Source organism: Wyeomyia smithii, chromosome 3, assembly GCF_029784165.1.
Source record: "Wyeomyia smithii strain HCP4-BCI-WySm-NY-G18 chromosome 3, ASM2978416v1, whole genome shotgun sequence".
In the NCBI taxonomy this organism is placed as follows: Eukaryota; Metazoa; Arthropoda; class Insecta; order Diptera; family Culicidae; genus Wyeomyia; species Wyeomyia smithii.
In genome coordinates this window covers 33,795,903-33,817,738 of record NC_073696.1, presented here as the reverse complement: position 1 = coordinate 33,817,738, position 21,836 = coordinate 33,795,903, and the positions used below count along the sequence as shown (strand labels likewise).

General features: G+C 38.7%; 1 protein-coding gene across 8 annotated transcripts in view; it reads right to left on the bottom strand.

Annotated features, from left to right (window-relative positions):
- The window catches only part of LOC129733257 (LIM domain transcription factor LMO4.1), a 677,190-nt gene that overhangs the window by 114,636 nt on the left and 540,718 nt on the right, over nucleotides 1-21,836 (bottom strand). The gene's annotated exons all lie outside the window — the stretch shown is intronic.

Below are 21,836 nucleotides of genomic sequence, written 5' to 3'. Positions count from 1 at the left end.
TTTACGATAACAACAGTTGGAGTGATATTGGTTACACTGCAAGCGTCATGTTTATCATCTGATGGCGCATTTTGACCCGCTTCGAAGAAGCAGAAATCGTTCAAATAATTCAAATAATAATTTGATCAAGTAATTTTACGCTGGCTGCTGAATGCTACGATCTTTGTCCTAAAGAAAAGCCTTCTACAGGTACTTAGTGTTGTTATTGGACGGTGTAATGTTTTACGAAAAGACGTAGTGAGGATATTGTTGAACTCATGTCATTGAAAGCATCTTCAAAACCAGCAAAAACGTGCTTGTTTTCGAAACACGCTTGTAGTAGGGGTACTGGGGGTAAGCTCGGCACTGAGGGTAAGACCGTCACCCATGAAATTTTACTAGAAAACACTAATTAACTGTGTGTTGGAATATGTGAAGAGTTGGTATTTAATATTTTAGACAATTCAAGACACATCGGAGTCACCGTGAAATGTCAAACGTCGAAATAATAGACAAAACACACGTGACCGCAGCTGATGCGTAAACGGATGTAATTTTTTGTAAGTAGAACTTAAGCTTTTGTTCATTTGAAAAGACTAAAATAATTTTTCGTTGCTCTACATTTTATTGCCTGTAATAGTTGGTAATCGCAGGGATTCTATCTGAGGTAAATTGAAGTCATAAATTAGTAGAAATACCTTTTTTTAAAAAATGTGTGCTGTCGGTATCAGACCGTCACCCAATGAGTGGCGTAAGCCCGACATGGTTTGAAATTGGTTGGATGTTACTAGCATATATTTTTTATTTATTACCAACAAAAAATCGCTGAAATCGTGTGTACTTCACTAGATAATCTAATGAAGGAGCTACAGTTAAAATTTCAAGTCATTCGGATGTTAACTTTTTCAGTTCTACTGCTCGCCGATTTGAAAACATGGTTAAAAAAAAACGCGTTTAAAGTTTCAAAATGCTATAAATCTTAAGAATCGTAATAATAAAGTCCCTAATATTTTTTTTATCTTTAGTTAGCTATTCCTGCGCTGTGTAGTTGTCCTTTTTGGGCTTTATTTTCCTCTTATTTTTTTTTTATCTGATGTAAGGCTACGCCTAGCGATATCAGACATGCGATGCTCAGCAACTTTGACGACGGATCCCACGCAAAACTCAAACTTCTCACTCATATTTAAGTACTTTTGAATAAAAACTCAGAGTTAAAAAGTATAGAAAAACTCAAACAACAAACGTACACAACGAGAACGGCTGATCAACTGAACAAAAGGAAATTGTGAGTAAACACGCGCTGTGAAGACGCTGTAACGGTCGAAACTTGATGCAGCGACCTCTATACTACAAATTTGAAACACGATATCGATCATAAGTAACTTCTACTAGTTTGCAAAGCCTCCAAGCTAAAAAAACGAACATCGCAAAAATAAACGAAAAGTTGTTCGGTAAAAATAGATTTAAACGAATTTCGAGTTTAGATCAGTATTTGGGCGATGTAGATTTTGATTCTAGGATAGTTTAATTGAAATAAAAACACCGCTGTTCCTTATTAAACGTGTTTTAAATAAAGAATACAGGCAAAATCATCTGATTTGAGTGGTGACTTACCAGATAAGTTCAAATCACATATACATTTACAGTTGAGGAGTATCTATAAATTCTAATCACCAATCAATCAAAATAAATTTTCAAGGTAAAAACGCCTAATGTATTCCGGTGAATTACACTTCTTAAATATGCTTTTCCATGTATTCTTACATAATTTCAGGCTGACCTAAAATTGGTATTCTAATATCAATTCGATTGAAGCATTTTTCATCCTACACACAGATATCAAGATCACCACGTTCAACGAGCAGGAAATCATCCTTCGCCATCCCAGATACCTTACCGTAGAAATGTCTTTTTAATTGCTTCATATACATATGTTTAAGCTCATGCAGCCGCGTTTACTTTTGTAAACAAAAAGAACGACCAACCTGTGCGCGGCGGCGGCTCGTACCCTCATGTGCTGCACTGATTACAGGTTTCTTGTTGGTGCCGGCAAGCGTCGGCGTCACCCGCACCGCACCGCACGACGGCGAAGGCAAGCAGCATGAGCCGGAAAACAAAGGAACGAAACAAGGAGAAACTTAAGCAAGGAAGAGCACTTTAATTGCTATCTTTTGTGAGATGAAAACACTTATTAGGGGGAAAACCGGCGATGGCTGCGGAAACACCGGAATGGTGCCCAAGAAACCAAGATCCCGAGGAAGAATACCCTAATTTCAATTTAATTTCCCCGTCCCTTGCGCCCACACCGCGATCGTGATGGCGGGTTTAATTGTGTGCAATGACAGTAAGAGAGCCATTTACAGGCTCCGCTGGGGGAGCAACCGCAGTGCCATATGCGCGCGGTTCGCTACTCGTAAAAGTGACGGATGAGAATGGCTTGCGCCATTCCCGAAGAAGTTTGTGCCACAGGTCTGGGGTATTGATCCGCCAGTTTTCTAATTAATTAAAAATAATCGAAATCAGCAAAGCTAAATTTGTAAGATAGTCCTATCGCAATTCGGTGAAAATAACTAACAATAGAAAGTTCCATAAATGACCCGCATTAGTGAAAACATTATTTCCCAAAACAACTGTTCGCTCATCACAGCCCAGAACCATTATTGCAAACAAATTGGGCAGCACAGACGCGCAGAACCGGAAACAGAAGTTGAGTTGCACTCCATTGCCAGGACCAGCCCTTCTAGTTTTTGGATACGTATTGCGAGCGGCCAATTTTCCGCCCAATTTTGTGCCGGTTGAGTGAGCCGCAGCTGATGCTACCAGGCACGGCGTTCAGTCCACCGTTCGACGAAGCTGCTGCTGCTGCTGCCACCGTAATGTGTAGCATTTGATAGGCTTTTTGCTTGTCTGATTTGATTGTTATTTATTTTAATTAAATTTTATTTTAAAATATTTATCCCACCGGCGTTCTACTTTTGATTGATTTAATGCTGGTCGAGGCGTACCGTTTTGTGACTGTTTTCCTCCCTAGCGCTCGGTGGATCTGGGAAGAATTGCAGCTGAATCCACTATTCGGGGGTGTGATACCAATTAGTTTCAAATTAATTTTTATTCTGTTACGAGGTTGGTTGAAAGTTTCGATTGAATATGGTTGGCAGCATGTGGAATGGGATGCCGGAAAGCATCATTACACTCATTATATAATGTTAAGTTATTAAAACGCTACACACTAAATTTGCTTGTAATTTTATGAAACCAAGTCATTACTTCAACTTCGAACTAACCAAGTGTCTTATTGAGCACTTAACAAAATAAAATAAAAAAGACAAAACGAAATCGAACAATAAGTGAACGTTCGTTCAGTTTCTCCACTGGGCACTCATTAAAACCACTAAATCCAGACGATTGCGTGCCGCAACGGTAGTGCTGAAGGCAGCATGTATTTAATTAGTATCGACTGCGATCATCGTATCCAACGGGATTACAATCGAGGCCTGGCTGGTCGTGATATCGGGGCACTGGGTGGATGGGTGGTAGCCATCCGCGTCTCACAGGAAGGATTGCTAAATGTGGATCAGGGTTGTAGCACTTTGTGGGTGTTGGTATTACGATAGCTAATGCTGCCGGGAGCTAATTTATAAATGAATATCCCTCTGTTGCCTCTTTTCGCCTCCGGTGCTGTGGGCTGTATCGGTGGGTGCGCTGGATCAAGGTGCAGTGGAAGATGATAGCAAGGAGCGAACTTCGCAGTGAGCATTGTGTGCGCCATCAGGAATCTCGTTAATTGTTTCCTCTGATGATTGATGATAGGAAAACGAAGCGAAACAGTGCAGAATGGGGACGTAATTAGTGAATTATTTACATTTCCAGTAATTAGCAGGATTTCACAAGACAATAGGTTGGAAGCTACTACTTGCGTCGGTCGGATGGTTGAACCACGGCGACGACGACGACGACGTCGGAACAGATACAGACACAGGGATAGTGCGAATGAGCAAGCGAGTGAGCGAGCGTGGCTCTTAGAGTGAAGCGCTGTAATGAAAGGATTTTGTGCAAATTCCAATTAATATCTAATCAGGACGTCAAGGGCTCTCGTCGTTCCAAGCTGATGCCGCCCCTCTTGGCGAAAGCTTCGGTGCAACTTGGAAAGCTCGAGAGACTACGGCGACGAGGGCTAGGAAAAAGGATTTTTCTCTACTAAGTACCTAATTATATTTGAAGATTCCAGATTCGTTCGCAGCCAATTCGCATCGCACGCTATGACGACATACCTTAACCCAAACCGGGGGAATCCTCGTTTTTCGTCAAGTGATTCATTCAGATAATTGAATCAAAGTGAAATAATTGAAAATTTCTATGGCAACTGCATCCCGGCTGCGCTGTGCTGCTGTGCGAGATAGACGAACCGGTCCTTGTGAAATTCAGCTTAAGCACTGTAAGATAACTGTAGCGCACGGGTTGAGCAGGGGTGTAAGTGAGCAAGGTTGTAAGGTTGCAACAGCTGGATCATTATTTCTAATTGCTACAGTCATTACCATTTTCTGGATTTGTTGAAGCCTTAAATATGTTTTAGATTGAACTATTATAATATCCCCATGATTTAAAGTTCGTCAACATATTCGCAATCTTGTAAAATATTTACAAAATTAAACAAATACCTAAAAGTCGACTATAATCAACGTTACCAGAAACATGTTAGAGAAATAGCATTAATAAACTACCCAGATCGTTAAAAAATTAGTTTATTTTAGGTGTGGGTAACTTTCAATTTTTTTTCCCAAGAAAACAACTATTTTTACGTTGTGTATTTTTCCGGGAAAACAAAATTATTCTTTACTGCTAGGGAAGCTCGTATCCCCTAGGTTGTAGCGTCCGCTTTGACGAGGGATCATGAGTTCAGCAGCATATTCGAAGAACAGACATATTCGCATCTTGGTAGAAACAAACCGCTCGATGTCAGAGAAACGTTTACGCATGAGTTTATTCACAGGCTTCATCCATCGTCTCACTTTGACCCTTTCTTCACGCTGAATTTCAAAAGAAAAAAACTAGACTTGACACAAAGTTCAATAAATTCTACTTCCCAGGCAATTATTTCCAATACTTGGAAGAAGTAACTAACGTAGCTCGATAAAGACGAGTAGTATTTAAAAATAATCGTAGAGGGAAGGGTAGAAGTATAAAAAACTGTCACTCACCACAGTGTCGAAATACCTTTCTTCCCATCACAGCAATTAGAGATACAGAGGTAAACTCGGTTTCTGGCAACAATATTTCCTTCCTCCCTTCCCAAACCGACCGTAAGGACGTAGCCGGCGCCGTTATCGATCTTTGCAGAATGCAGAAGCTACTGAATTGTTGTACAAAGAAGATTGTAAATCATTCGCAAACAGCCATCTACATGCGAATTTGAAAAATCTATATTGAGCGTCTCAGTAAAGTGATATCAGAATTTAGAAGAAAGAATTATAAGTTTCCGTTAGACTCTACTAGTCATTTGAGAAATAAATATTGACGGACTAAATTCAATATTTATTTCCTAAATTTCTAGTAGAGTCTAACGGAAACTTATAATTCTTTCTTCTGATTTCATCTACATGCGGTTCTTTGTGCAATTCCACTAGTTCATGATGACATGGAGGACCAATTACGAAATATTTGATGAACGCACACTTTGACGTGGAACTACGTCTTTGTTTTCTTTTGTTTCTTTTCCTTTTGTTTTGTTTTCCGGTATGCTTTCTGTAAAATTGGAAATGAAACTGGCAAATGTTGCGTCAGATTTCAAACGTTAATAACAGCATAACCACATGTTGGATAACAATAACCAATATGTTGTTGGATAGATAAAATGTTGAACAATTTTGTAATGCGCTAGTTATCAATATTTTTTCATTGCAGAGCGGTGAAAATCGATAAAAAGTGTCAAGGACAAATTTACGCGAACAATGACCCAATCATATGCGAGCATTCCTAGCACAGACGACATGAATAGACACCAACCATTCCCTGTGATATCAATATGTATCTATACCCACAAAAATGACAGAGTTTTCCTGTCCCAATAGGTCAATTTATATTTGCCTCCATGAACCTAGTCTTATATGATGTCTCGAAGGTAACGGTTTTTCGAAAAGTTTGAAACAACGCCTTTTCTTGAACAATTTCTAAACTTGCGGTTAGAGCGTAATAGAAACTGATGTCTTGAAAGAAAACATGCTGGTAAAAGCAACAGTACCGTAGAGTATAAGTGGAGCAGAGCGCCGCTAGTTTCTCGTTGTCTATCACTGCAGCGGTACACTTCCATTCGCGTGCAATCAAAACTGCAATCCTGCTACTGATGGTGATTGAAAGTTTGAATATGATTACCAAAAAAAAACCTTAAATTACTCAACACAAAAAACACCAAGAAAAAACACTACAGGCACAACATCACCAAGTCTAAATGAAGCTCTTCGAGTGTAATCAAATATAGTTCTGAAAAAATGAAGGGGATGCTGAGAATTCAAATACGTAAATCACTGAACAAACGATTAATTGTGTCTGTAAATACAGTAGTTACAGTGTTTAACCCCACGTCACCATTTCATGCAACCCTGGGGCTGTATACCCTATAGTATTCCAAGTTAAAAGCTCAAGACAAAATTATTATTTATAACATAGCCGAAGTCACATTGCTCAAACAAACCGTTCTGGATATGAAGAGATCTCTTGAATTGCTATTTTAAATCTTTTCAGGTCCACCATATTATTTTCAGAGATTTACACTAATAAATTGTGTTGGATAACACATATTGATACAGGTATACCTCGATTATACGCACCCTCGTTTTTTGTTTAAATAATGCATATGGGTCATTCCATTCGAAGTGACCACGAAAAAGCACAAACTTAGACACGACGATCACAGATTTTGCTCAAAGTTGGGGGAATTATTTATTTACTGTCTCAATAGAAAAATCCCAATTTTGGTGTCGATTGAAGTACCTCCTGCTCTGTGGGACCCCCCTGTTTATTGCAAAGTCACGCATTTTTAGTTCAAAATCTCTCGTTTCTTTTCCTTACGATTCATGGACATAAGATGTCCGAGAAATATAGATAGATGATTTTTGAAGAAAATAAACCAAGGATTTCAGAAAAATATAACTTTCGACCGGAAGTGTTGCCAGTTAATTATTTTTGCATTTGAAAACCAAATTTACATTTTTCGGCAAATGCAGTCATTTTTATCTTAAATTTGATGATTTCATCGTGTTACTTGGAAAATTTCACATAAGAAACAACTATCACCCCAAGGTAATATGAGCCAATCTGTAGATATAAGATTTTTACGAAAAAAGCTGTAAATTTCGTAATTATTTTTTTTACAAATCATAGACGTAAGATGTCCGAGAAATACTGATTGATGATTTTTCCAAGGAACACGATGAAATTATCAAATTTAAGATAAAAATGACTGCATTTGCCGAAAAATGTAAATTTAGTTTTCAAATGCAAAAATAATTTATCTGGCAACACTTCCGGTCAAAAGTTATATTTATCTGAAATTCTTGATTTATTTTCTTCAAAAATCATCTATCAATATTTCTCGGACATCTTATGTCCATGAATTGTAAGGAAAAGAAACGAGAGATTCTGAACAAAAAATGCGTGACTTTGCAATAAACAGGGGGGTCATACAGAGCAGGAGGTGTTTCAATCGACACCAAAATTGAGATTTTTCCATAGAGACAGTAGATAAATAATTCCCCCAACTTTGAGCAAAATCTGAGATGGTCGTGTCCAAAGTGCATGTATACTTCGTATGGAATGACCCATATTGCAGGATTATATAAATTAGGCATCATTTACAAATAAGGGGCTGTCCATATATCACGTGGGAACTTAGTGGGAAGATAAGAAAATGTCCACGGTCCATATAATTTTTCGAGAATTTATATGAAAGCTTATCCACGGAGGTCTGAAATCACCCAAAATATGTTCACGTGGTACATAGATAGTTCCTAATGGAAACTTGTTTTATTTGATATCGTTCAGCAACTAAGAGTAATTCAATAAAAAATATCACAATTTTTATACATTTTTTTAATTGTCACTTTTCACTTGCTTTAATTTTGCACAGATGTTCTTATGGGCTAATAATACGATGGACTCATAATATTTTTTTAATCACTACTAATTAGTAAGTTTTGGCCAATCATCAATTACGATCACAAATATTTTTGAATCGAATCGTTCAAACAAAATAAAGTGTTTTCGGCAAAGTTGTAGACAATAATTTTTTTTTCAGAAAATAATATACACAGCGAAAAAAATGCTTTCCAACTAAAAATAACAAAATTAATTATCTCAAAAAAATTTAATTCAAAATTTTCATTTTTTTTATAAAAACTACCAAAGTTTAGCTGAACATTAATGGGGGTCTCATCATAGAGAAATGAGAAACGGAAAATTTAAAATTTTCCATAAGGAGTGAAAAAATTTGAAGCCAGAACAGCTTCTTTGACTGTATAATATCTTTGGCAAAATTGAAATATGCACCAAAAAATTAAAAAAAAAATCACATACATACAATTATAAATTAAATATCTAAAAAAAAAACGCACTTTCAAAAACAAATTTATTTCTACGAAAACTAAACATTGCTAGCGAACATTCATAGTTAACTAACCTTGAAGAAATAAATTTAAAAAAAAATCTTAACCATAAAAATATTTCTATAATGATTAGGTACTCAGCCTAGTTTATTTTTAAATTATAGTTCAGACAAGATAGAGAGACTGTTTTCAACGGAAGTCGGCGTTAATATATGCACACACATACACACACGCTCATATTCATTGGTTTACGTTATCCCTTTCAAAAAATTTCCAGATATTCTGGGTGAGTTCCCTGCCATAAATAGAGAACGTCTATTAATTACGTTACGCAAATAATTATCTTTTTTGATCCCCTCTCCCGTTCTGTCACTATATTTCGAGCTTTGATTTTTTTTGTCTTGGTTGTCGGACTTTTCAATCCCCCCTCGAGCGTATCGTAATAATTGGATGTTCCCTAACATGTTTATTTGCAAATTTCCGATTACTATAATTAGTTTTGGGTTATGAAAAATATTTAGAATCTTGCTTCGATTTTAAATGAAATTAAATATTTTCAAATTTTCGTTTAAACGAGCTGCTAAAGTTTTACTAGTATTTAATTTGCACAAAAAAAATACGATATCACTGACTGAATAAGAAAGTATTCACATCCGAAGACTAGGGCTTACGATCCTTCGAAAAAAATAGTTAACCTTCAATTACTTATTTTGTTGCCCTACGAAGGACAGTTTGCTGTTCAAAATCGAATATATTGCTAATCGCAATTTTCGTGCAACTCCGACAGTAGGAAAATAAGGTTTTCTGACAACACACACTGAACTGTTGTTTTGATAATTTGTGGCATTGTTCGAATGTTTCTTGCTGTTTGCACGGACCCTATAACCTTGCGGCTACGAAGCTCCGACATCTGACCTAAAACTTGCCTACTACCTGTTCAACTACTGCCGCAACTCATACTGTGTCTGCCGCAACCCGCTACGTTGCTGCTAAGATAGGATCGTCCGTGCGTCCTACCATCCACTAATAAAATGTTATTAGTTTGACCAGAAGCAGGCTCTTTTATAGCCCAAAGAGTGCATTCCCGGTTTATGTAAACTATTCTGTCGACTGTCACTTAAATTATTATTTTCAATATAACTTTTCTCCTGGCTCTTGTACATATTTTAAATTTTCTACAAAATTATTAGCCAAACAGAAATATATATTTTTGCTGAACATTTGATCTGGCTATAGTTCGAAATAAAAAAAATTATTCAACCATTAACGGTTTTTCAAGTGTTAATTAAACATTAATTTACTCTTTCGCACGCAAAAATACGCAGATAATTATTTAATATTCTGAAAGCACTCTTTTATCTACTTCCAAAAAAATATAAAAACATTTGTCAAATAGAGTCTTTTCGATTATTTTGGTAAATAAATTCTCTTGCATGAAAATTCGTACTTTTCAAATAACTTTGTTATTATAAATAAACCCATCATAAAAATTTTGTAAAAAGTTATTGGAATACGGAAAAAGTTTTGTGACCAAATGCTACGTGTGCGGGGGGGGGGGGGGGGGGGTTGAAAATCATGAAAAAAAAGCTACGTCTTTTAAGTATGTTCCCAAAGTAGGTGACATGTTTATTATAATTCATGCTTGTGTGTTTGCCTTTCCTTTTAAGCTAAGTATTCCGAGCCTTGCTGCCCTCCGGCCAATATTATCGCCAATTACAATTCCCTCGAGAGGTTTCAACTGAATGGCCCTCTGATCAATTTCATTGTCAGAGGAATTTATCTTTATCAAGAGGTATTTGTAGAGGTTTTGTAGAATTTAACGTGATGGAAGGGTTAATGGGGGGCCTGAGAAAAAACCCATACTTAAGTCCGTTGGCTACCCGACAGCGTACATACAATAGACCGCAAAGCTCATGCTCTCTTTGTAAGTTAACGATAGTCCATAATATTGTAAAACAACGTTTAATAAGCTATTTTTAGAAATCCTTTGAAAAAGGCCGCAACCAATGGCCGAAACGTCGGACGTGGAATGAATTGATGTTCAGATTAGTTACTGCAAAGCCGATAGAAAAAAATAAATAAATCTAAATTAGTCCACAGTCGCAAAAAAGCTATAATCAAATTTCTACTTTTTTTCCATTTCTTCATAATCAGGCAACCAATGTTATGCAAAAGGTTCGTGAAAAATTATATTCAATTTTGTTTTATATAACTAAGTTTTAGTTTTTTTTATATATATTTCTTGAAAACAATTTCTTTTCTCGTTGTATTTCTTATATTTTACGAAAAGACGAAAGAAAATTTGTCGTAATCCAGGTAAAAGAAGCTGCTAATAGCACGAAATGACATATTAAGCCCATAGGAACATCTGTGTAAAGTTTTTGACAGATCAAAAATGGTCGATTTTTATAGGGTATTTGTTCCATTATTCATCTCATCAAGCCGATATTCATGAAGAATACACGAAATAAACACCAAATTTTCACGAACTCATTGAGCAAATAAACAAAATACGCTTACATGCTCTTATAGAATCCTCCAGCATTGGAAACTTAGTAAACTTAGCTAGATTAATCCTGAATTTTGTCAAATAAAACATTTTTCACAACGCTTCCATATTCATCTCAAAACTTAAATCACTGCTCAATTATTCATCTCACGACGCCGCTATATTAATCACACTTTCATGAATGAACGTAGCCGCAAACCGTCGTAGTAGGTTACCTAAAGTTGTTCACGTGCAAATTGGAAACCTAGGTAACCACTGAAGTGCTGTCGATTCATGTCAATTATGATTTGTTCGTATTAGCAAAAACTGATTTGGCAACTTTTGATTATCTTCAACGCAGTGAAAACAGATGAAAATACATACAGTTGAAATTTGTTACAGTACATCTTATATATTTCTGCTAATTAAAGCTTGTTTTTGGAAATCTGTGGTGAACATTTTTTAAGATTAAATTATTCTTAGTGTAGTGAGTGATTTTGTTTTGTTTATTAAATTAAAAAGTGGTTCACTAATGATGAAAAAAATTTTGGTTAGGTCTGCTGAACGAGTCTCGTTGTAGTATAGAGCAATGCGCGGATTTTGTTTTCTGAGGTAAGTGGTTGAAATAAATGAGTTTTCGAGTGCAGATGCCCGATTATAATATCAAATTTAGACCTTTTGAGTGAGTTTTTAAGGATTCTACATTGAAAGAAATTTAAAGTGAACTAAGAAGAATCCATTCCATGGATTAGTAGATTGATTTAGCTAGAAAATATGCGTTTTTTCTGTTTTCAATTGTGTTTTCATGTTGTATAAGATGAATATATGGGCTCATATAAATAAAAGAACAGCCTATCATCAATCGTTGTTCTATTCATTTTCGTATTATTATTTCAAACTGTTCGACACACTAATTATCCAAAACAACTACCTCAAATTAAAATAAAGTTAGGTTTGTCTGTCGCAAGCAAGTCGTAACCTACTGCCACTCAAAAGCTATAAAATTATTCTATTGAAATTGTATCGAGAAGCCAAAATAAACAGAGATAACATAGATGGGAAATTGAAGACAATTAATTTCACTATCTCGATCTCAATGTGTGTCTGCTGAAGTTAGCTAAAATCATTTAAAAAAACCTTGCCAGAATTGCTTTGCAGCAAAAAACAGATACATTTCTAACCTCATTCAACACCTTACTAGTTCAACACGTTGCTTACAATGCCCCCAGATAAATGGAGCGATTCGCTCAATTTGTGGGATATTTTAGAACACCACATCATCAGCATCAGCATTGCCATCATCAGTGGCGCTCCGTCGGTGTTACCATTATCTGGAAATGGTTCCGCGTACAACCGTCCATGGTAAGCGACCTTCACAGCCGCCACATACTACTGCGGAACCTCTCCCTAGGAGGGCCCTGATCTTCGGCGTTATTTCGCGCCAACAAGCAACAACAGCAGTACAAGCAGCAACGGGAGTTGCCAGACCCCTCTGCAATAGTTCGGTGCATGGGTGGCGCTCAACAAACGATACCGGCGTCCTGTCAGTCGTCGCACCACCCAAACCCACCATCTACCTTCCCCCTTGCAACTCATCCGGCTGCTGCTACTGCTGCTGCTCAATATTTATACGCTTCACCATCTTTTCTTATCGCTGACAATCTCCTTTGATATATTTAATTCAAATTTAATTAAATTTAATTAAAGTTTGTTCGCCGTCAACCCTTCCGCTCTTGTTCGACCGTTCAATGCTGTCGACCGACCGGTGGAGCAGCAGCAGGAGAGCCATATCAGTGTTGCTGCAGCGCGGCATATCGCGAGGCGGACAAATATGAAAGTGTATCGGGAGCAGAAGCAACCGAAAAGGAGACCCTGCCGAACACCCCGAACTTTCCAACAACTGTTCCCGCCATCAAAACTCTTACGCCGGCTGCATAAACTGGCACGCGACCCCGTCGCCGTCGTCGGATGAACCGGCGGCTTTCGGTTCGGGGTGATGCAAGCATGAGATGATAACGATTAAATTTTTACACTCCGCCAGTTGCGTACTGAGCGCTGGATGGTTGTTAATTAGAGATATGGTAATTTTTCAAACATGTGAAGATACGTAACATGGCGGCACTTGTTTTTATCGCAAGTTGGATGTTACGGTCGTAAAATTTCCATCGAATTTGCTATCAATTATTGAAAATATTTTAACTCCTATTCTGTTTCTAAAATTTTCTTCTCAATTTTAGAAAATATCCTGAAACATAAGGTTTTTTGCCTTTTCTGACGTTAGTGTTGTTTCGAAATTTTAAGATTAATTTGGAGTAATTTTCTTTACTAGCTTTTGCTAGTTTTTCGAAGTTATGAAAGTTACAGTTGAGAAGCAACTTTTTGATTTTTTATTTCCCAAAATAACACATTCATTCTCATTAATTAATGAAATAATTACGACATTTGCAATATCACGTGGTTTCGCGAACAGTAAAACAAACAGTATCCCCCTTCAAACCACGAACATGCGCCGGCACGATATACCTGTGCAATGTTTTGTTTTGCAGAAATCGAGAAAGATAGAGAGGGGAAAAAATCGCTAATTAGTTCATTAATCAGAGAATGTAACTTTTTGCTCGCTGACTGTTTCTGCGCCTCACTGCCAGCTTGGCGTTGCTGCTGCTGCCCGTTGCGTCTCTCCAGCAGTGGTGACAGAGGCTTAGCCACATCCAGAACTGGTAGGATGGGAAATAGTAAACAGGCTCCACCAAAGCGGTGAAGTGTTGTGCCAAACATTCCTCAGGTACAGCTCAGCAGCTCGGCAGTTGGTCCCCTTTCGGTGTCCTCTCAGTTGATTTCGCTATGGGTGTACATTTCCGAATAGAGTTGCGCCATGTTTGACTGGACACAAGCCTGAACAATGCTCGATACGGACGAAACAGAAACTTTCGATGTTCGACCAGAGAACTCTTCCGAGGAATCGACCCGAACGACGACGCTGATCATCCCTAGCAAATTTGCAACACTCTGTGCTCTAACAGTTGCAGCCCAAAGTCCCACTAATAGCACTCAACAATGTTCGTGAAAATGTTTCAATCAGCTCTAATTAAAAGCGCTGCGGATAACTCAACGAGTTGCAACAGCAGAAAAGAGTCCTACTACGGGTGCTGCTGGCTCAAGTTCCATTGCCCCCTCCCGCGCGCGTGTTCCTCCCAAGCGACCGATTCATGGCACAATCCCAGCGTAAGGCAGCAGTTAATTAGGACTTGAAAAATTAATGAACTTTTCACGTGTAGACTAGCGGAGAGCGACAGACACATGGGGCGAGAGAGTGTGAGCGCGAGACCGAACTGCCATACACAGTTTGCCACAATTTTCCGAGTGCATTGGAGTGAAAAAGATAGCGATGGGGGTATTTTTGTACGGGTAAAAACCCCGCCGCATACAAATTTGCAGCGTGCGCCCGAGAGTCGCGAAGCGCAAAACGGAGATTTTTTAATTGGAAGACTTGGATTTTTAATTAATAAATAAATACCATGCAATTTACATGTGCGCGGGCGTGAGAGTGCGAGCGGCGGTAAGGGTTGGCCAGGGAGCGGAGGCGACGCGGACGCTTCGGTTGCTCTGGGAGGAACGCGTTTGGTGACATGTTGAAGGATCCTGTATAGTGCTGCCGAATAGTGCCCACCGTTTGTGGTCTGAGCCTGGGTCGGGCTCGTGCTCGTGAGGACGGTTGCTATGAATGTGCCGCCGCCTCCGACCGGGCAGGCGAAATCACTGACCGAAAGCTGCGCTGTCAATCCGACCGCGCGCACCTTCACAAAGTTAACACACATGGGGTCATTACTGTGCGGTTGCATGTTTTCTCAACGTTTGTCTATATCTGATCAGTTGTTTGCTACCCCACTTGAGCTCGCAATCCCATGTGACTCGGGGTCAAACGGTTGCTGTTGGATCGGGTGCAGCTGGATGGGCATAATTGGCACTGTGCGTTTCAATGGTTTGAATGATGTGATACTTCTTTCTAAATATAAATATTTTTATTCTATTTAATTGAATTGAAGTACTGCAACACTAGAAATATAGAAGCTTTCGTAAAATTTTCATAAAAGCCATCACGTGATGTGAGAAAGGCAAACATCCACCAGTGAGTGGATTACGATTCTTCCACGCGGTTAACACGCTCGGGTGTATGCATACGATTTCTCTATCTTAGAATCGTTTCTTACATTTCCTGCGCGCGAGAAGATTATCTCACAAAGCTTCGAACTAACTCAACAAGCACGACAAAAAGAACGAGATGACAATAATTAATGAAATGTGAGTTCGTGGTTGAAGCAGGAAGACAGGCCTGGTTGGTAACTTTCCGGAGATCAGGACACTGAAGTGGGGGATTGAAATAAAATATTTTTAAGTTAAATTAATTAACTTCAGAGAGCACGGGTACATACACTTGTACGGTTACAGTCGTCAGCGAGCGGGAAAGGCTGACGGAGAAAAAAAGGGAAAGACTTTTCATGCCTCCGTTGATAAGACCCCGCATTATGTACGGTCGTGCTTTCGCCTCCCGGTGCCAGTGCAGCAGCGGTAGGAAAGCGAGCAAGAGAAAGCAAGACGCGCGATGGTAAAGGGCAAGTGGATTTAATTAAGAAAAGGAAAGCCGGAGAGGATTATTAGCGTAATCCTTTTCCATATGTACATTTCCGCAAAGTAACCGGTGTGAGATATCACTTTCTTATATGATGGCTTTAGGAAAGTAGGTTACGACTTGCTTGCGACAGATAAACCTAACTTTATTTTAATTTGAGGTAGTTATTTTGGGTTATTAGTGTATTGAACAGTTCAAATTAATAATGTTACGAGAAGGATTAGATCAACGATTGATAATAGGTTAATAATAATACACCCTTCTATCGCAGATTTTTTTTTACTACAAATATTTAATACTACAAATATTTTTTTACTACTAATATTTAATACTTGACATTATTAATATAAAAAAATCACAAGAAGGTTGTATGCAAAGCCACGACCGCAAGGTTGAAGTAGAATACTTTCACAAGAAAGATAACCTGGCTGCTCGCGTGTCAGTCATTTTTTCTAGTAAATAAACGTTGACCGTTCATTGGCAGTATTGTAATTTCTTTTTGTCTGATATTTTGAATAAAGTTCATTGGATATTTTTAAATTTTGTGCAAATGAGAAGTTGAAGTGCTGCCGAATTGTAATATGCACATTTAATACGACATCATTCAACGGGAACGGAACAAAGGCTACGGTTATGCAGAACGCGAATGCCGGCGCGATGCGATTCGCCTTACCGTGGTGAAACGTACAGCTCTTTTTAAGGCGAAGTAGAGCTATACATTTCAACAGATTTCGTCTTGCCGAATCGCATCGGGCCGTTATTTGCGTTCTGCATGACCGTAGCCAAACACTAAGCGACGCAAACACGTAATAATAGTCAGAGTATGCATGAAGATGAAGATAACTAACTTTGGATTATAGCGCAAAACGAGAAAATATTAACTCTTCAAATAATCATTTGTGTTCAAATATCAGTTGTTCAATTTAATATCCGATGAAATGATTGTTTATTATCTGATGAAGCTCTTATATAGGCCAAATTATGCATTCCCAATTTACTAGGTCCATAACTCTGCCGACCGTGCTTGGGAAAGCGCGGTATAACGACCAATCAGAGGTCGAATTTTGTGTTTTGACAAGGCTTAAGAGTTTTCAATAGTACAATAGTTCAAATGATAAAATTGCAATTTCATGCATTTGGTAGGAATCTTAGAAGATTTTCTAATCGATTGCTGCAAAAACGAAGGAAATCCATCGAATACTAACCGATTTATTAGCATTTGAAATTTTTCTCACTTTTTTCAGTTCTAGATTTTCATTTTACATCCCTATGTAGCCGAACTTCCTGAGAGAAGTATTCTAATTCAAAATTAAATCTTCATTAATTCATTTGTTGTCCTTGTAAGTACAATTGTTCAATTTATCATAGGATGTAGTGTTTATCTTACATCTTTGTGTTACCTTGATAGTGAGGACTAAGGCGCACGGTCAACACAATGAGAAAGGTGTTTTCACATTGAAAACTAGACACGGCTTTACTGGAGGAAGTGTTGGCAAATGCATCTACCGCTAATACCACCGCTATCATACGAAAGCGCGTCGTTTCATGTGGGGAATATCAACAACGAAAAATGACGCGCGTCTATGCATAACCCGAACTGTTTCGCCGTGCTGCTCCCATTTACCTTTACATCGGCCTCAGGGAAGTACCGGCTGCATCTGCATCTACCGCTGAGGCTGTTACTATACTGCTATTGGTTCCAAAAGCTATTAACTCTTCAAATAAGTGTGTTTTTGTTCTCAAAAGAACAATTGTTCAATTCAAAATCGGATTTACGCAATCGCATCTCTGTAATATTACCGACAATAATATTCTTCTGAACAAACTGATACAACTTTCCCATTGGGCCTCTACCAGAATAGACGCGAAAAGCGACGCGAACCGATTCGCTCAGCTGTAGGTTAATGTACAGCCATCAGTAGAGCTGTACATCAACCTACGGCCGAGCGAATCGGTTCGCGCCGCTTTTCGCGTCTACTATGGCAGAGGCCTTAGAGAAAGTTGCTGGCTGATGTATTCACTTCATGCAAGCCTGCTGCTGATGCTTCCCGCTACCACACTGATACAGCATTTTAGTGAAGGGAGTGTCGTTGCATCAGCTGACCCTGCTACTATCGATGCTGATACACCCGCTGCAACAACTACGCTATGCATAGCCATGCCACAGTTGTGGCCGCCATTGGTATGCGCTGTACCTGTATCTGCTGGCCCTGCTGCTATCGATGGTGAGATCCGCTGAAACTGCTACGCTTATTCGCAGCCATGCCACAGTTGTGGCCGCTATTCGCTATCGATGGTACCCACTGCTCGCTCCCGCTGCTGCTAAGGGAGGACTGCTGTCGTCGCTGTTCAGAACTATTATGAGCGGCTTCGACTAAAACAGGCTCTTATATAGGGATGAAAATAGGAATGAATTATTTTACGTACGTGGTGGAATGATATAACTTTAAAAATATGTGTGACTTCATACTGGTTCAGAGCGATCATTTGATAAGCTCCACCTCTTTTTTCAGTTTCTAAAGTTTTTCCTCAGTTTCGTAGCACGGATGCACAAAAATGATTTCTTGTGATCATTCTGTCGAGCCGGACCGATAGCACTCTCATTGAAGCAACAAATTAACATGTTTTGTGTCGTGTTGTGCAGCTTGGTTGAAGAAAATGTTCCCGTCCCCATGTCGCATGTAAGCAGATTATTGCGTTCAGTAGACAGTAGATAGTGTATCCAGCGAATAAACACCGATGGTGCTCTCACACACGCAACGGTTTTAACCCGTATCTTATTGCGGTTTGTAACATCAAGCGATTTCGTTTGCTCGCTGTTGCGTGTTGCATCATGTTGCAACTTGGCAGCTGGGAGACGACGAAATTCTGTTTATGCTGATTGATTGAATCGTCTTCATATTAGCTCTGCATAGTCGAACTAACTGCTTTTGTGGATGCGTTCTAACAAGGCAGTTTATTATTCAATGTCGGTTATGCTGATCGCAGCCTTTGCGCTGCCCCTACAGTGGGGAGTTTACTTTATAAAGTAAAATTTAGACAACTACAACAGAATTTGATTGCATCCCGCACAGAATGTCTGCTTGTGTTGATGCCAGAAAATTATTAACCTTCAATTATTTTTTTATTTGCCTTCAAAAAAGCATTTTGCTGTTCAAAATCGGTTGCTAATTACAACCTTTGAGCTGCCCTAACATTGGGGGAATTAAGATACACGGAAAACATGCACTGTGAAAGCTATTTCACATTCAGTAAATTGGACGGGTGCGACAAATTTAAATTGCTAGGATGCAACACAGAATACTTGCTTGCGTTGACAAAAATTACTAACTTTCAATGACTTGTTTATTTGCCTTCAAAAAGGCATTTTGATTTCCAAAATTGGATTTCCTGATGGCAATCTTCATGATGCCCCAACACGGGGGGAATAATGGCTGTCTGGCGACACACGCTGAGAAAAACCGCGCTGCTCCTGAGACGTGGTGACCAACCACAGAGCTAGTGTTGCTGCTGCTAAAGAAGGACGACTGCTGTTGTCGCTGTCTAGAACTATTATGAGCGGCTCCGGCTGAAACAGGCTCTTATATAGGCCAAATGGCATGTTTTCAATTGCAAGGTATATGATCCTGTCGACCGTGCTTGGGAAGCAAGCATATAACGACCAATCAGAGGTCGAATTTTTCGTTTTGACAAGGCTTGTCTATTTTCAATAGTACAATAGTGTGAATAATAAAATTATAATTATCTTATTTTGGGAAGAAGCTTAGAAGATTTTCCAATCTATTGCTGCAAGAACGAAGGAAATCCATCGAATACTCACCGATTTATTAGCATTTGAAATTGGACATATTTTTCACTTTTTTCGGTTTTAGATTTTCATTTCACATCCCTATGTAGCCGAACTTCCTGAGAGAAGTATTCTACTTCAAAATAACGTCACAAGAAAGACAAAGAATTGCTGCTCTTTTCTTACAATATCTAGCTGCGCCTCTTGGGTTATGACGACAACTACGCATTTTTTAAATGTGGCATAGTTTCCAACAAATATTAACTTTATCATATCATATCTATGGTGCATCATGTATTCTGCCCAAAATATTTGGGAATTCGGATCTATTTGTTTTGGTCAGAAATAACTTAAGCATAGTCTCAATTCTGCTTCATTCAAGGAGAATACGTGTAAAAGGATTTAAAAAGGACAAATTGAAATCCATGCATCCATTTCGATAACAACCTCAACCAATTTTGATAAGTTCTGTTATGTGGAGGTTCAAGTCGTCAAACAGAAGATTGGCTGTTAATGTTCGGTCGAAAACAATTATTTCTGTATTTTTCTAACATAAACTTTAAAACGTTCATTTTAATGAGATAATAATTTCGTTATGAAAAATCAGAAGGATGGTTTGCAAAATCACGACCGTGAAGTTGACGTAGAGCTACGTAAAGTTTTTTTCACATTGCTAGCATTCGAAAATGATTGCAAGGAATAAGTTCGAGGCAGACTATTTCTTTTCAATAATTCTTTGAACGATAATCGATGTCTGTTTTCCAGAAACCGGAAGTAGCCACTTCAGATACCAAAATGACATCTGTGGTTGCTTTTAAGCTTCTGTGCATCATCCCGATTCGGTTGGCGAATGACTGGACCAAAGCCGCAATATAGTTCCCACATGCGAACCATTAGCCTTCCAGCTACCGAACCCCTACTCCTGTTCGGGATTCAAAACAGTAGCACTATGCTGCCGTAATCTCGCAGACTGACGTAAGCGCCATTTTTTCATATATGGGGTTCTTATGCCAATTTGTTCGTTATTCGAAGACCCATCTTTTGGTATCTTTCTTTTAGTTGTTACTTATTCGTTGCATAAAATCCAGAAAACAAAAAGACATATGCACCATTTCAATACAAAAGTGACAAGTAATCCGTTCGTTTTTGGGCCGTATTGAAAAACTGATCAAATGGATGTACGTCATAATGTTATATCACGGCAGTATGTCGGGCCTTCTGCGAGGAAGTGGGGTTGGTCGTGGGCCTTGCAAGCCCGCACCGCGAAAAACAAAAGCAACGAATGCTATAACAGAAAATTCGAACCAGAATAATCGGCAAAGACCCAGGCGACGTAAACGGACTAACGATTGAATACTCGGAACATGGAACTGCCGTTCTCTTAATTTCCTAGGAAGTACCCGTATATTTCCCGAAGAATTGAAAAATCGCAAGTTCAACATCGTAGCGCTGCAGGAGGTATGCTGGAAAGGGACGACGGTGCTTCGTATAGGGATGAATGTATAGTAGGGTGGGGAAAAGTGATCGATTTTGCAGAACCAAGTTTTTTGGTTCCTTTTGTGGTCCCAAAAAAAACCCTAAACTTATCTGAAGTCGATTGGTTTTGTCTCCGCTTGGCGCATTGTATATCAAATATGTAGGAAAATTCATATGGGAAAACCTACTTTTTTGCATTTACCTTTCTAGAGAGCTCAATAATGCTCTAACAATGCACTAAATTATGTTAAAGTATAATATTTTAGATGCCTAACAACTTTGCAGAAGGCACTGAAGAGCTAGACTGTCCCGAAAAAGAGCTATAGCTGTTCAGAGTTGAGTATGTCGATTTAAACGCAGAAAATCTTGTTTTCTAACAACATTACCAATGTACCGGCGTCAGTAGGATTCCCATCAGAAGTAACCTGTCGTAACGAGTTTATACACTCAGGTGGATCAAGCAAATAAATTCAGATCAATATTCTAGGTGTAGGTAAAATCTACAACGTGTTTCAGAGGTTACTTCTGATGGAAATCTGACTGACGCCGGTACACTGGCAGTGTTAGCAGAAAAAATGATTTGCAACATAAATTTCGACAGACTCAACTTTGAACGGCTCTAGTATTTTTTTGGCACACCCTAGCTATTTAGTATCTTCGGCCAAGTTGCTGGGCATCGAAAAACCTACCATTTGAAGTAATGAAACCTATGGTTTGAGCCATTTTGAGCACTTTAGAATGGAAAATGCAAAAAAGTTGGTTTTTCCATACAAATAATTCCATCCATATAAATTTAAAATGCAATGCGCCAAGCGGAGACAAAACCAGTCGACTTCCAATAGATTCAGGATTGTCAGGTTGCCCAAAACATGATGTTAAAAT